The sequence below is a fragment of the Chiloscyllium plagiosum genome, unplaced genomic scaffold (assembly GCF_037043375.1).
Source record: "Chiloscyllium plagiosum isolate Xiang-an unplaced genomic scaffold, Cpla_swu_hap1 HiC_scaffold_1, whole genome shotgun sequence".
NCBI lineage: Eukaryota > Metazoa > Chordata > Chondrichthyes > Orectolobiformes > Hemiscylliidae > Chiloscyllium > Chiloscyllium plagiosum.
This window is the reverse complement of record NW_028270139.1, coordinates 139,516,394-139,530,274: the sequence shown is the minus strand read 5'-3', so window position 1 is coordinate 139,530,274 and position 13,881 is coordinate 139,516,394. Positions and strand designations below refer to the sequence as shown.

The window sequence follows — 13,881 nt, the reverse complement described above, 5'->3', positions numbered from 1 at the left end:
ATTTAATGATGTAGTCTTGAGGCAAGGCTGTACAGTTGAATCCTGCAGCAGTGAAGCTTTTCATACAGAAGAGACCTGTTTTTTTAAATGTTACTTGTGGGAATGGAAAGAGAAGCAGCAATGGAAGTGCTTTATAGTGAGTGACCCCTAAACATCACTATCATTTCTGGTACTCTCAGGCATAACTCATAACATCATCGAGCAGAGCCAATCTCAGTGGCAGTCCTTTTTATGGAACATATTATTTCGAAAAGAAAGATGGAATTCATAAGTTTAAGATCCTGCTAAGTGCCCATGAAAATGTATTCTAACTAGAACACTATTTCAATGGGTTTGTAGTTCCACTGTGGTTTTACAAATACATTCAATTATATCTATTGAATTGTCTTTAAAATCATTCCTTTTTAACCAGTTATACATTTTAAAACTCACCTCATAGGGAAATAGCTGCTAAAAATAATTAAATGATGAAACTTATAAGTTAAAATTGTAGAGCTACATGTTCAAAAACTGAATTCAGAATTCATGCCACTATAAAGTCTTGCATTTCTTGGTGCAATTACTTGCTGGTGGAATATCAAACACACAATTTCAATTACAGTTCTGTTACAGTGTTGCATAGTAGAGGTGTAGTACCCAAGTACTGCTACTGTATCTATTTCCAAAATAAGTTACACAAGCACTTCAAGGTCTTCAAAGCATGTAAAATTGGCAATGCACTTTGTTGGCCAGTCATGCATACAGAGGGCCAAAGTCTCCCAAACACATCTTCTGGAACTAATCCAGCCAATAGAGTAGAGAAGGAATAAAATGAGACAAACCAAAAAGCAACCAAAAAAGGTCAAAATTGTGGAGAACCCAAGTGACAATATTTTTAACAGGTATTTTGTTTCTAACATTGAACAGAAATCCGAACATCTCATGAAGCCTCATTCCTGGGAGCAACATGGTCCTAGTCACTAGTATTTCAAAGATATAATGCAGTCTATGCAGGACTGGTTCAATTACCAAACAGCACAGGGTTCACATGTCCCTTGTCATGAGCTAAATAAAAAAAACTGTTTAAGAAGGGTGGTAAGGACAAGCCAGGGGACTGTAGACCAGTGAGCCAATCCTTGTGGCACTCCACTGGTCACAGGCCTCCAGTCTGAATCATGTCACACAAACTTGATTTGAGTTTTTTGAAGAAGTAACAAAGAGGATTGATGAGGGCAGAGCAGTCGATGTGATCTATATGAACTTCAGTGAAGCATTCGACAAGGTTCCCCATGGGAGACTGATTAGCAAGGTTAGTTCTCACGGAATACAGGGAGAACTCGCCATTTGGATACAGAACTGGCTCAAATGTAGAAGACAGAGGGTGGTGGTAGAGGGTTGTTTTTCAGACTGGAGGCCTGTGACCAGTGGAGTGCCACAAGGATTGGTGCTGGGTCCTCTATGTTTTTTTCATTTACATAAATGATTTGGATGCGAGCTTAAGAGGTACAGTTAGTAAGTTTGCAGATGACACCAAAATTGGAGGTGTAGTGGACAGCAAACAAGGTTACATCAGATTACAACAGGATCTTGATCAAATGGGCCAATGGTCTGAGAAGTGGCAAATGGAGTTTAATTCAGATAAATGCGAGGTGCTGCATTTTGGGAAAGAAAATCTTAGCAGGGCTTATACACTTTATGGTAAGGTCCTAGGGAGTGTTGCTGAACAAAGGGACGTTGGAGTGCAGGCTCATAGCTCCTTGAAAGTGAGTCGCAGGTAGATAGGATAGTGAAGGTGGCGTTTGGTATGCTTTCCTTTATTGGTCAGAGTATTGAGTACAGGAGTTGGGAGGTCATGTTGTGGTTGTACAGGATATTGGTTAGGCCACTGTTGGAATATTGCGTGCAGTTCTGGCCTCCTTCCTATCGGAAAGATGTTGTGAAACTTGAAAGGGTTCAGAAAAGATTTACAAGGATGTTGACAGGGTTGGAGGATTTGAGCTATAGGGAGAGGCTGAACAGGTTGGGGCTGTTTTCCCTGGAGTGTTGGAGGCTGATTGTTAACCTATAGAGGTTTACAAAATTATGAGGGGCATGGATAGGGTAAATAGACAAAGTCTTTTCCTTGGGGTCGGGGAATCCAGAACAAGAGGGCATAGGTTTAGGGGGAGAGAGAAAAGATATAAAAGAGACCTACGGAGCAACATTTTCACCTAGAGAGTGGTACGTGTATGGAATGAACTGCCAGAGGAAGTGGTGGAGGCTGGTACAATTGCAACATTTAAAAGGCATTTTGATGGGTATATGAATAGGAAGGGTTTGGAGGGATATGGGTCGGGTGCTGGCAGGTGGGACTAGATTGGGTTGAAATATCTGGTCAGCATGGATGGGTTGGACAGAACAGTCTGTTTCCATGCTGTACATCTCTATGACTATTTGTATATGAAAACATACATAGTTTCTACAGTTTAAATTCAGAACTGTATATATCTCAAACGTTCAAGTTTTCTAACTGTTCGATCCAACTCACTCCTTCAAATCACTGTCTTAAAAACCACAAAAAGTGACTGGCTGAAAGACTCCAGTTGGTTCTCTTACCTGGGCAATTGGGTGTCAAAGAAATAGTATTTTTTTATGAGGTTTTTATCTCGACAAATACATCAACAACAGACAATCAGACAAGTTACTGCCATGTGTACTCCAGCTTCACATTTCTGGGAGAAGATGGGAAAGCAATGGATGGGTGAATTTGGGCTTATGTTAGGTTTTTTCGCTTCAGCCGATGATGGTACTCTCATATTAGAGTTAAAGGTTTATTTGTTCACACCACAGTTCAGAACCTCTACTCATTAATTTGAATGGCATTTCAGTACAGTTTTGAGGAGCAGTACATTGTTAAGAGATTGGTCTTTCGGTTGCAACAATCAGTAAATCAAGGTCCTATTCTCCTGGGCACAATCCAAAGAGATTGCAGGGAAGCTCTCTTTAAAAACAGTCAACATTTATTATGAATAACTTAACCACAGAAAAAATTTCCGTAGTTGGTCAGCACATTGTTTTGTAGGATCAAGCCATTTATACCTTGCAAACCTACCAAATAAAAGTGGCCAGATTTCAAAAGTTATTTGACAGTGAACGGTTTTGGGAAGTGTCTGAGAGTGAGACACAGCATACGTACAAATGTTTTCTTTTTATCATTTCAAAAATTACTGAGCATTGCTGACACTGTCTAAGAGTTATTCAGGAAACTTTGATTAATGAAGTTATTTGTTTTATGCACAATACTGATACAAATGGGCGGCACAGTGGTTAGCACTGCTGCCTCACAGCGCCAGAGACCCGGGTTCAATTCCTGCCTCAGGCGACTGTGCGGAGTTTACACATTCTCCCAGTGTTTGCGTGGGTTTCCTCCGGGTGCTCTGGTTTCCTCCCACAGTCCAAAAATGTGCAGGTTAGGTCAATTGACTATGCTAAATTGCCCGTAGTGTTAGGTGAAGGGGTAAATGTAGGGGAATAGGTCTGGGTGGGTTGTGCTTCAGCGGGTCAGTGTGGACTTGTTGGGCCAAAGGGCCTGTTTCCACACTAAGTAATCTAATCAAAAAAAAAAGTTCATGAGGTCAGGAAATTTTGTCCGCAAATTTTACGACGTTTTGTATTGATTTTCAACAGATAAATGTCACCTGTATCCTCTCGGTAAATGTTGCAGGACCAACTGCAGCCTGTGAAATACTCCAGGTGTTTTATTGGGGGAGGGGGGGCTGGTGGGGATGGGGGTGTAAGTTTTGTTACATAAAGTAATGCTGTAAATCCATCTAAAACCTAAGTGTCTAAAGCAACTGCTCCAAAAGGGGAAAATGCATTCTTTTTAACTAACTAATATTTGATGATGCTGAAGGCCAAAATTCTTCAGAAAATAGAACAGTTTGAAAATCTATTTTGCAAAATATAGGGAGAAGCTTTGTTAGGCCATGCATAGTGTCCCTGCCTGACCCTGAACCTCCAGGAATTCCTTTTCTTTATTCATTCATAGAATGTTTGAGTCACTGATGAGGTCAGCATTTGTTGCCCAACCCTTAATGTCCTTGAGCTGAATGATTTGCAGGGCCATTGCAGTAGGCAATCAATCAACCACATGCAGACCTGACCAGGTAGTGGCTAATTTGCTTCCCTTAAGTCAACCAGATTGTCAATATTTTAAAAAGTACAACTTGATAAAAATATGTAGAAATAGAACCGTTCTGAAAAAGGTTCACCGGACTTGAAAAGTTAACTCCGCTTTCTTTGCAAGTTTACCCAAACATTTCTGCTTTTGTTTCAGATTTCCAGCATTCACAGTTCTCTGCTTTTTCTTAGTTAACAACTTTATTTTATATAATCCCCAACTTCTTTTGTTAGCATGATCTTTGAGCTTTTGCATCTTGAAGCAATGTATTATTGCTGCAAGTCATGTCTTTTCATACATATTTTCCCATTTCACCGAAGCCAATTTGTGCCTCATAAAACCATAATAAACAGGAATCCCTGAGCTTGCTCCACCATTCAATGGTGCCTTTATAATCATCTTTGTTTAAACTTAACACAAGTACTTCAGATTGTTTACAAATAATGTAAAATCTGACCACATTGTGTCATTCATCCCCAAGGTTTCTTTCAACAAGCTTGCTAACTAGCCCTTTTTTCATGACATAACTCGGAGGACATGCCATTTTAGATAACGTGTTATCTCAAGATACCGCTCTAGAAAACTATCCCCAAGAAACTCCAGAAACTTGTCCCCCCACAGATTTAGTATTCAATTGGTATACCTAGTAGAGAAGCAGATTAAAATCATCCATGATAAGCAACAGGACTGTCATTTAAATCCATGTTAGTCTGTTGATGGTATTGAGGGAATGAAATCAGCCATCTTGTCCGGCAGACCTTTGTTACTCGAGTTCCACAAAGCAGTTTGGAATTACGATTTTAAAGAAACACTGTTTCTTGAAGCTTTTCATCTTGTGCTGATCTGGGTAATTCACATGAATATTCAAAACAAAAGTTAACATTTCTACTGTATGAGAGGAGAGTGTTGATTGGTTTGTAAATTGAGTCTGAATGGCTGAGGCATTGCCACTGCCACAGTGAATGCACCTATTAATACAAACTGAGTGTTCACAGCCAGGATATGTTTTAATCTTGAACCAGGACGGTTCTTGGGTGCTGTCACAGTAGCCCTACTTCTGAGCCAGGAGGCCTGGGTTCAAGTCTCATCTGCTCCAGAGGTATGTTGGAACATCTCTAACAGATTCATCAGAAAATATCTAAATTAGGGAGTTTTGAGAAGATTTGAATGAAGGTTGAGGTTCTGGATATAGGTTTACTCCCTGAGCTGGAAGGTTCATGTTCAGACATTTCGTCACCATACTAGGTAACATTTTCAGTGAGCCTCCAGCCGAAGCATTGCTGATGATTCTTGCTTTCTATTTATATGTTTAGGTTTCTTTGGGTTGGTGATGTCATTTCCTATGGTGTTGTCATTTCCTGTTCTTTTTCTCAGGGGGTGGTAAATCGGGTCCAAGTCAATGTGTTTGCTGGTAGAGTTCCGGTTGGAATGCCATGCTTCTAGGAATTCTCGTGCGTGTCTGCTTGGCTTGTCCTCGGATGGATATGTTATCCCAGTCGAAGTGGTGTCCTTCCTTATCTGTATGTAAAGATACTAGTGAGAGAGGGTCATGTCATTTTTTGGCTACTTGATTTTCATGTATCCTGGTGGCTAGTTTTCTGCCTGTTTGTCCAATGTAATGTTTGTTACAGACGTTGCACGGTATTTTGTAAATGACATTAATTTTGCTTGTTGTCTGTATAGGGTCTTTCGAGTTCATTGGCTGCTGTTTTACTGTGTTGGTGAGTTTGTGGGCTACCATGATGCCAAGGGGTCTGAATAGTCTGCACTCTTCCAATTCTGATTTTTGGCAAGTCGTTCTTTTCACCTTTAACACGTTAATTTTCAACTGCCCAGATACCAAGCTCTGGAATTCCCTCCCTCAACATCTTCAAAACTTGTCTTCTCTTTAAAGATGTTCCTTAAAATCTGGCTGCGATTAACCCTTTGGTCAACTTTGCTAATATGTCAACTGATGTCAAATTTTGTTTTAAAACCTGGAATACAGTACTTAAAAAGGTGCTGGTTAGGTAAACATTGTCATTTTAGTAGAATTGCCTTTGAAAAGAAAAGAAAGGTTCTGACTTTAAATTGAAATAATTTACATCCTTGAAGTCACTCACATTTGTGTGATCGTAGTTAGAGGTGGCATAATTGTAGTCATTACCTTAATCATTGCTTTACCAAACCGAATCATTAAATAGTTTAAAAAGTATCTCTTATGCTTAAATTCCCTCTTGAAATATTAGATTAGCTTCACATAGTTTTCGACTCAGAGTCTACATTGAAAGCAGATTGTTTTACCATATATACAGTCAACAAATTTCACAGACTAAACTTGAATGTAAGAGGCAAAGAAATAATGCTAGGGGGACTAAATCTGCATTGACCTCCTGAGTTTACCAATTATCCTTTTTTTTTCCCCCAATTATAAATCTCTGTATGAATAGCAAGGGTTTCGAGGGATATGGATCAAATGCTGGCAAATGAGACAACGCTAATTCAGGACATTTGGTCAGCATGGATGAGTTATACCAAAGGGTCTGCTTCTGTGCTGTACATCATGATGACTCTGTGACTCCACACCTCTGATTTAAAAGCCAGCACAAAAAAAATGTAACAGCAGCCTTGGATGCTGAGGTCTTGCGAAAACAAGACCTCCTCCCAGGCAAGAGATTTTGTGGTGGTATTTACTAGGTAGTAAATATTGATCCTTTTCTGCAGTCAGAGTTTTGGCACCCGCTGGGTCATGACGGCTGTCATGGAACGTCTGCTCAATGAGTCATTTTCATAGAGGAGTTGGTGGCTGAGTTTGGTGACAGAGGATCAGGCATACATTCAGGGAACACAGGACAGAATCATAGCACAATGGTGAAATTTGAAAATCAATAAAATCTGGAACTAAAAGCTGTGTAATCATACTCAACTGTCATACAAAACCATCTGGCTCATGAAACTACTTAAGGAAGCAAACCTGCTGCCCTAACACTCTTTGGACCACATGCAACTCTAGACCAACGGAAACTGAATTGGATTTGCCATATAAATATACTGAGACAATGCTGCCCTTTAACAAGATTATATTGTCCCTTTTTTTCCCCCTCCCGAACAGGGGTCGTAAACGCATTGGTTCCAATATGTCTGGATATATTTACTTGAAAACAATGGCAGGGAGTGGCTAGTTCTTCCAGTTAAGATTTTTTTTTCTTGTTTGATTTAGTTTTAGCTGGGACCTAGAGGCGTAGCCATTGCGAAAAAGAAGTTCCGTGCTTCAGTAAATAATCCCCGGCTGACTTCTCTCTGAAACCTCTGCTGTCTGTAAGAACCTGTGTTTGAATTTACCTTTTGTCAAGAGTGTGTTTCTCGAATGTTGCAAGGATGGGAACAGCTTTGTCAAGTTGCAATAGCGTCGGTTGGATTTTCAAATAAGTTGTTATTTTAAATTCTGTTTTCTTCTGTGTTTCATCTGCGGTGTTTAACTAAATTCTGTTTTGTTTCAATCCAAGTGGTTTGATCAGTTGCATCAATCCAGGAGCATCCACCTTACATGTGCCTAAAACATTTAAAAATGTTAGGGCTTGGTCAACCTTCTTAACATGCTTTGAGCAGGTCTGGCCTGGTCCATAACAATAGCAGCTATAAGAACAGACATTGTATTGAGTAACTCACCTCCTGACTTCCCAAAACCTATCCACTATCTACAAGGCACATATCGTGAGTGCGATGGAATACTCCCCACTTGCCTGAATGTTGTAGGTGCAGCTCCGATAACAGGAGAAAGTGAGGTCTGCAGATGCTGGAGATCAGAGCTGAAAATGTGTTGCTGGAAAAGCGCAGCAGGTTAGGCAGCATCCAGGGAACAGGAGAATCAACGTTTCGGGCATAAGCCCTTCCTGAAGAAGGGCTTATGCCCGAAACGTCAATTCTCCTGTTCCCTGGATGCTGCCTAACCTGCTGCGCTTTTCCAGCAACACATTTTCAGCAGCTCCTATAACATCCAAGAAACTTGACACCAGCCAGGACAAGATAGGCCACTTGATTAGCGCCACATCCACAAGCATCCCTCCCTCCAGCACCAACGCTTGGTATTATCTCCAAGATGCACTGCTTAAATTCACCAAAGAAGCTCAGACAGCACCTTCCAAATCCATGACCACTTCCATCTAGCAGGACAAGGGCAACAGATATATGGAAGCACCTCCACTTGCAAGTTCCCATCCAAGTCTCACAGCGCCTGAGACCCGGGTTCAATTCCCGCCTCAGGCGACTGACTGTGTGGAGTTTGCACGTTCTCCCCGTGTCTGCGTGGGTTTCCTCCGGGTGCTCCGGTTTCCTCCCACAGTCCAAAGATGTGCAGGTCAGGTGAATTGGCCATGCTAAATTGCCCGTAGAATTAGGTCAGGGGTAAATGTAGGGGTATGGGTGGGTTGCGCTTCGGCGGGTCAGTGTGGACTTGTTGGGCCGAAGGGCCTGTTTCCACACTGTAAGTAATCTAATCTAATCTAATCTAATCTAAAAAGTCACTCACCATTATGCCTTGGAAATATATTGCCATTTCTACTGTGTCACTGGGTTAAAACCATAGAATTGCCTCCTGAAAGGAATTGTGGGAGTACCCCCACAACATCGACTGCAGTAGTTCAAAACAGCAGCTCACCACTTTCTCAAGGGTGAACAGCGATGGACAAAAAATGAGAGCCCAGCCAGCGAATGCCCATATCCCACGGTGAAAAAGAGTCATTGACATTTAACTGCCCTCTGCAACGGTTTAAGAAACCACTTCATTCCACCTTCTTCACAGCAATTAGGAACAGTCTAGTCATCATCACCCACATCCCATATACAAATGAAAAAATACCAGAGTATAGATTGAATCATGAGAAGCATCATTCTGATTCTAAACTAATTTTTAATCCAATACCCATGTACAGGTACATTGCTGGTAGAGGCACTACACAGGAGCAAAGATATCCACATCACTGTACATACGTCCAATAATTCACAGATTTTGAAATGTGCCCTTTTCAAAATAGAAGCTTCATCCCAGTATCTCAAGTGATGCACCAAAGCCAACTGGCAGAACCAGTAAAATATTAATGTTTAATTGCTATTTCATTGCTGAGTTTTGTTACAGTGGAAAGGGAGATAAAAATTGAATGGAATGATTTATTGTCATTTGCATTTTACAGTGAAAATACAGTGTCGTCACAATCCGACACCATTTTGAATATTTTAGGAATAAGAAGGCAGAACTGAAAGAGAATCTATCTTAGTTCCACCGCTTCCACCATATGCCCACATCTGATGGGCAAAGCTAGTGACTTCCACAGAACAGAAGGAAAAATTCAATGAAAACAAACAAGCACAAGTCAAGAGGTGTGGGGCAAGTTATCAGCCTTACCACATTTTTAGCTAGAAAATTGCAACTAACCTTGGAGGATCTTTGAGGAGAGAAACAAAACCAAATTAATTTATGGAAAAAAGATGGAGATAAATCACTGCTAGATATCTGAATTAGCTTCAACACAGTTAATCTGAAAATAGTTAAAAATCTCACAACACCAGGTTATAGTCCAACAGGTTCATTTGGAAGCACTAGTTTTCGAAGCACTGCTCGTTCATCAGGTGGTTGTGAAGTATAAGATTGTAAGGCACAGAATTTACAGTATGATGTAACTGAAATTATACATTGAAAAAGACCTGGATTGTTTGTTAAGTCTCTCATCTTTTAGAATGACCATGTTGGTTTCAGTTCTTTCATATGTAAATCGCATAACATTTAAAACTTACATTCAAGTTGACTTTAACAATTGGTGTCATGTCGGCCCAGATAATGGATTGAAGGTGTGAGCTGCCCTGTGCGAGACTGTCTGTGCCACAATGGGCAGACGGATTCTAATAATAAAAAAAGGATTTACAGAATCTTACATGGTTTCATGCAGTTTTTGAGCAAAGTAAAACGTAATTCTGCAAGATACTGGGATGAAGCTCCTGGAAAGTACTGGACAATGAAGGGTACCCTGTCGGATGCAGCATATGTCGGTCTCCTGAGGTCATTACGGTTTCTTGCTGTGGGACATCGGAATTAGAGTCATAGAGATGAACAGCATGGAAACAGGCCCTTCGGTCCAACCCATCCATGCTGACCAGATATCCCAACCCAATCTAGTCCCATCTACCAGCACCCGACCCATATCCTTCCAAACCCTTCCTATTCATATACCCATCCAAATGTCTCTTAAATGTTGCAATTGTACCAGTCTCCACCACTTCCTCTGGCAGCTTATTCCATGCACGTACCACCGTCTGAGAGAAAAAGTTGCCCCTTAGGTCTCTTTTATATCTTTTCCCTCTCACCCTAAACCTACGCCTCTAGTTCTGGACTCCCCAACCCCAGGGAAAAGACTTGGTCTATTTATCCTATCCATGCCCCTCATAATTTTGTAAACCTCTATAAGGTCACCCCTCATCCTCCGACACTCCAGGGAAAACAGCCCCAGCCTGTTCAGCCTCTCCCTATAGCTCAAATCCTCTAACCCTGGCAACATCCTTGTAAATCTCTTCTGAATCCTTTCAAGTTTCACAATATCTTTGCGATAGGAATGAGACCAGAATTGCACGCAATATTCCAACAGTGACCTAACCAATGTCCTGAAAACCACAACGTGACCTCCCAACTCCTGTACTCAGTACTCTGACCAATAAAAGAAAGCATACCAAACGCCTTCTTCACTATCCTATCTACCTGCGACTCCACTTTCAAGGAGCTATGAACCTGCACTGTTGAGCATCATACCCCATTCTTATGAGGGCATCCTTGAGAATTTCCAGGTGCCTGTCACATTCCTCCCTAACTGACCAGATCCTGTGTATGTGTAGGGCTTGTTCATAGGGAAGGTTGTTTTAATGTTTCGGGTGGAAGCTAGAGAAGTGTAGCATTATGAGGCTATCCATGGGTTTGCAGTAGAGCGAGGTGCTGAGGTGACCATCCTTGATGGAAATGCATGTATCCAACAATGAGACAAATAATAGTGAGCTTGATTGTGGGATGAAACTCGTTGATATCACTGTAGTTGTTTCGGTGACTCCTCGGCATGACTCCAGAAGATGAAAATGTTGTCAATGTATCTGGTGTATAGTGTTGGTTGGAGGTCCTGCATAAAGAAGAAATCTTGCTCAAACCTGTACATGAAAATGTTGGCATACTGTGGTGCAAATTTGGGCGCCATGGCTGTTCTGTGTGTCTGGATGAAGAACTGGTTGCTAAAGGTTGTGGTTGAGGATAAAGCAGATGAGTTGTAGGATGGTGTTTGGAGATTGGCAGTTGTTGGTGTTGAGTACTGAGGCTGTTGTTGCGATGCCGGCATCATGGGGGATGCTGGTATAGAGTACTGAAACGTCCATTGTAACGAGGAATGCTGCCGGTTTGATTGGTCCGTGGGTGCTAAGTTTCTGTAAGAAATCTGTAGTGTCATGACAGAAGCTGGGGGTCCCCTGTACAATGGGTTTCAAGATGCCTTTTACATAGCCAGAGAGGTTTTGACAGAGAATCCCATTGCCCAATACGATGGGACGTCCTGGTGTGTGTTGGCTTTGTATAGCTTCTGAAGACAATAGAAGTTGCCTACGTGAGAGGTATATGGGATGAGGACGTGTAGGGAACTCTGAAGGACTGGATCAAAAGTCTTGATCAATGTGTTTAGTTCATGCTCCTTGCTTGGGTTGGCTGGTAGTTGCCTGTAGTGTTTCTGGTTGTTCAGTTGTCGGTACACTTCCTTGCAGTTGTCTGTTCTATTCTGAATGACAATGGCTTCTCCTTCATCTGCTAGTTTGATGACCATGTTGTGATTGGTTTTGAGAGCATGGATGGCATTGAGTGGAGGTCAGCTGATGCTCTGCTCTACCTTGTGGGGCGGTTGATGAATCTGCTATTTATATATTTCCTGACTGTTGGAGCATACATGTCAAGCCCAGGGCAGTGGCTGCTGGTGGGGTCCACGTTGACTCCTACTTTGGTTGCTCCTGTACAGATCCCTGTGATGACTTGTTCTGGTTGTTCGGTGGGCTCACTGGGATCATTGCTGACATCTTGAAAGAATTCCCAGAGTCTCATTTATCTGATGAATTCCTCTTGCAAGAACGATGGGGTCCATTTTGATGGTGGGGCAGAAATTGACAGCCCTGCTAAGAACTTCAATCTCTTCTGGTTGAAGGGTGTGGTCCGATAAGCTGACTAATGACTTCCCCATGGTGGTAGCGTTTTCCACTGTGGTACCCGGGTGGGTTTGGCTACTGCTGGTGGTGATGCCACATTTCTCTAGTTTCTTGTTCTTGGTGTGCATGTACGTGGTGTAGTTTTGTCACCTTGCCTGTTTGACAATGTCCTGTAACTGTACCGCTGTATCCTGCGGCCGGCTGAGAGTGTGGACTCCATCTTAATTTCAAGGTTGTGGCACCTGCTGCAGAGTTGGTGCACAACATGATTGAGGAGTTTGCGAGAGGTGTAGGGCAAAATATCTCCACGTCGTCTGTGTTGTAGGTCAACTTGAGCGGGTTAGTGATCTGTAATCCTTTTCGGATCTTTCCTGCATTTCTGTAGAGCTTGATGCCTGTATCAATATGTGCAATCTCCTTGGAGATGCTTTCCACTTTAAACCGGCGGTTAATGGTGTCGATGGTAGTCATGATTTGGAGATGCCGAAATCTGAAAATAAAATACTTAGCTCCGTAGTAGCTAAAACCAGTTATAAAATTAGCACATGATGTACAAAATCCTGGAAGGGATACCTTTATGAATTGTTCAGATACATTATCAGGTTACTTTGTCGTTATCAGAAGATTGATAAGTGGGTTCAGTGCTTTTCCTAATAGGATCAGAGGTAATGTAGTGAATAGAAACTTATTGTTCACTAAGTACATCTGCCCTAGAGATATGCAACAAACTAAGGAAGCTTATCTCAACTACACATTTTTAATTATCAATCGCAATTCTTCCGACTAACATTAATCTAATTCAGGATTATCACCATGACTCCCTTTGCATGATTCTCAAATACTAATAAGCTAAATATATGCAAGTGCAAGGCACAACACTGGTAAAGCCAGTCTTTGTTGTTTCAATTCTCTCCTTTACTATTTCATCCATCTTTGACATTTTACATCACTATATTGTCTCTCATTCAGTGAGTCAGAGTTATGACATCATAGAGGACATTCAGTTCATCCAGACCCTGTCTGAAATCCATTCAGTCCCATTTTGCATTTTATTCCCATAACTATATTTATTTATTTTGCTCAAGTGCCAATCTAATTTCCTTTTGAAATTAGTCACCTTGGCTTCTATTACCCTCACAGATAGAGACAGTGTTCCAGGTCATCATGCCTTACTGCATTGAAAGTTCTTCTGTACATCCCTCAGACGTGTGAAATGTTTTTTCTTTGCATCCCATGCCCAAACCTGTCACAACCTTGTATATCTCCATCAATCCCCACAATCAATCCTTTGGACTACAGAGAACAACCACAGCTTCGCCAAACTAATCTTGTAGCTAAATCTTGTCATACCCCTCTGCTTCCTAAAACGTGTGGTTGCCAGCACAGGTTACAGTTCTCCAACTGTGGTCGAACCAGAACTTGGTACAGTTTGGTACACCAACTGCTCTGCCCAAGACCATAAGGAACTACAGAAAATTGTGTGCACAGCCCAGACCATCACGGATGCCAACCTCCCATCCATGGACTCCATTTACATTTCTCGTTCCAAT

At 41.6% G+C, this 13,881-nt stretch overlaps 1 protein-coding gene across 9 annotated transcripts in view; it reads right to left on the bottom strand.

The window, feature by feature from the left end:
• The window catches only part of ctbp1 (C-terminal binding protein 1), a 326,682-nt gene that overhangs the window by 127,519 nt on the left and 185,282 nt on the right, over nucleotides 1-13,881 (bottom strand). The window contains exon 1 of one of the 9 annotated variants that reach the window (XM_087991187.1): nucleotides 9,908-9,926. The exons of the other annotated variants lie outside the window; for them this stretch is intronic. The gene's annotated coding sequence lies outside the window, so the exon portion shown is untranslated. Of the gene's footprint in view, nucleotides 1-9,907; nucleotides 9,927-13,881 lie in introns of those variants that run through there. 9 annotated transcript variants of the gene reach the window in all.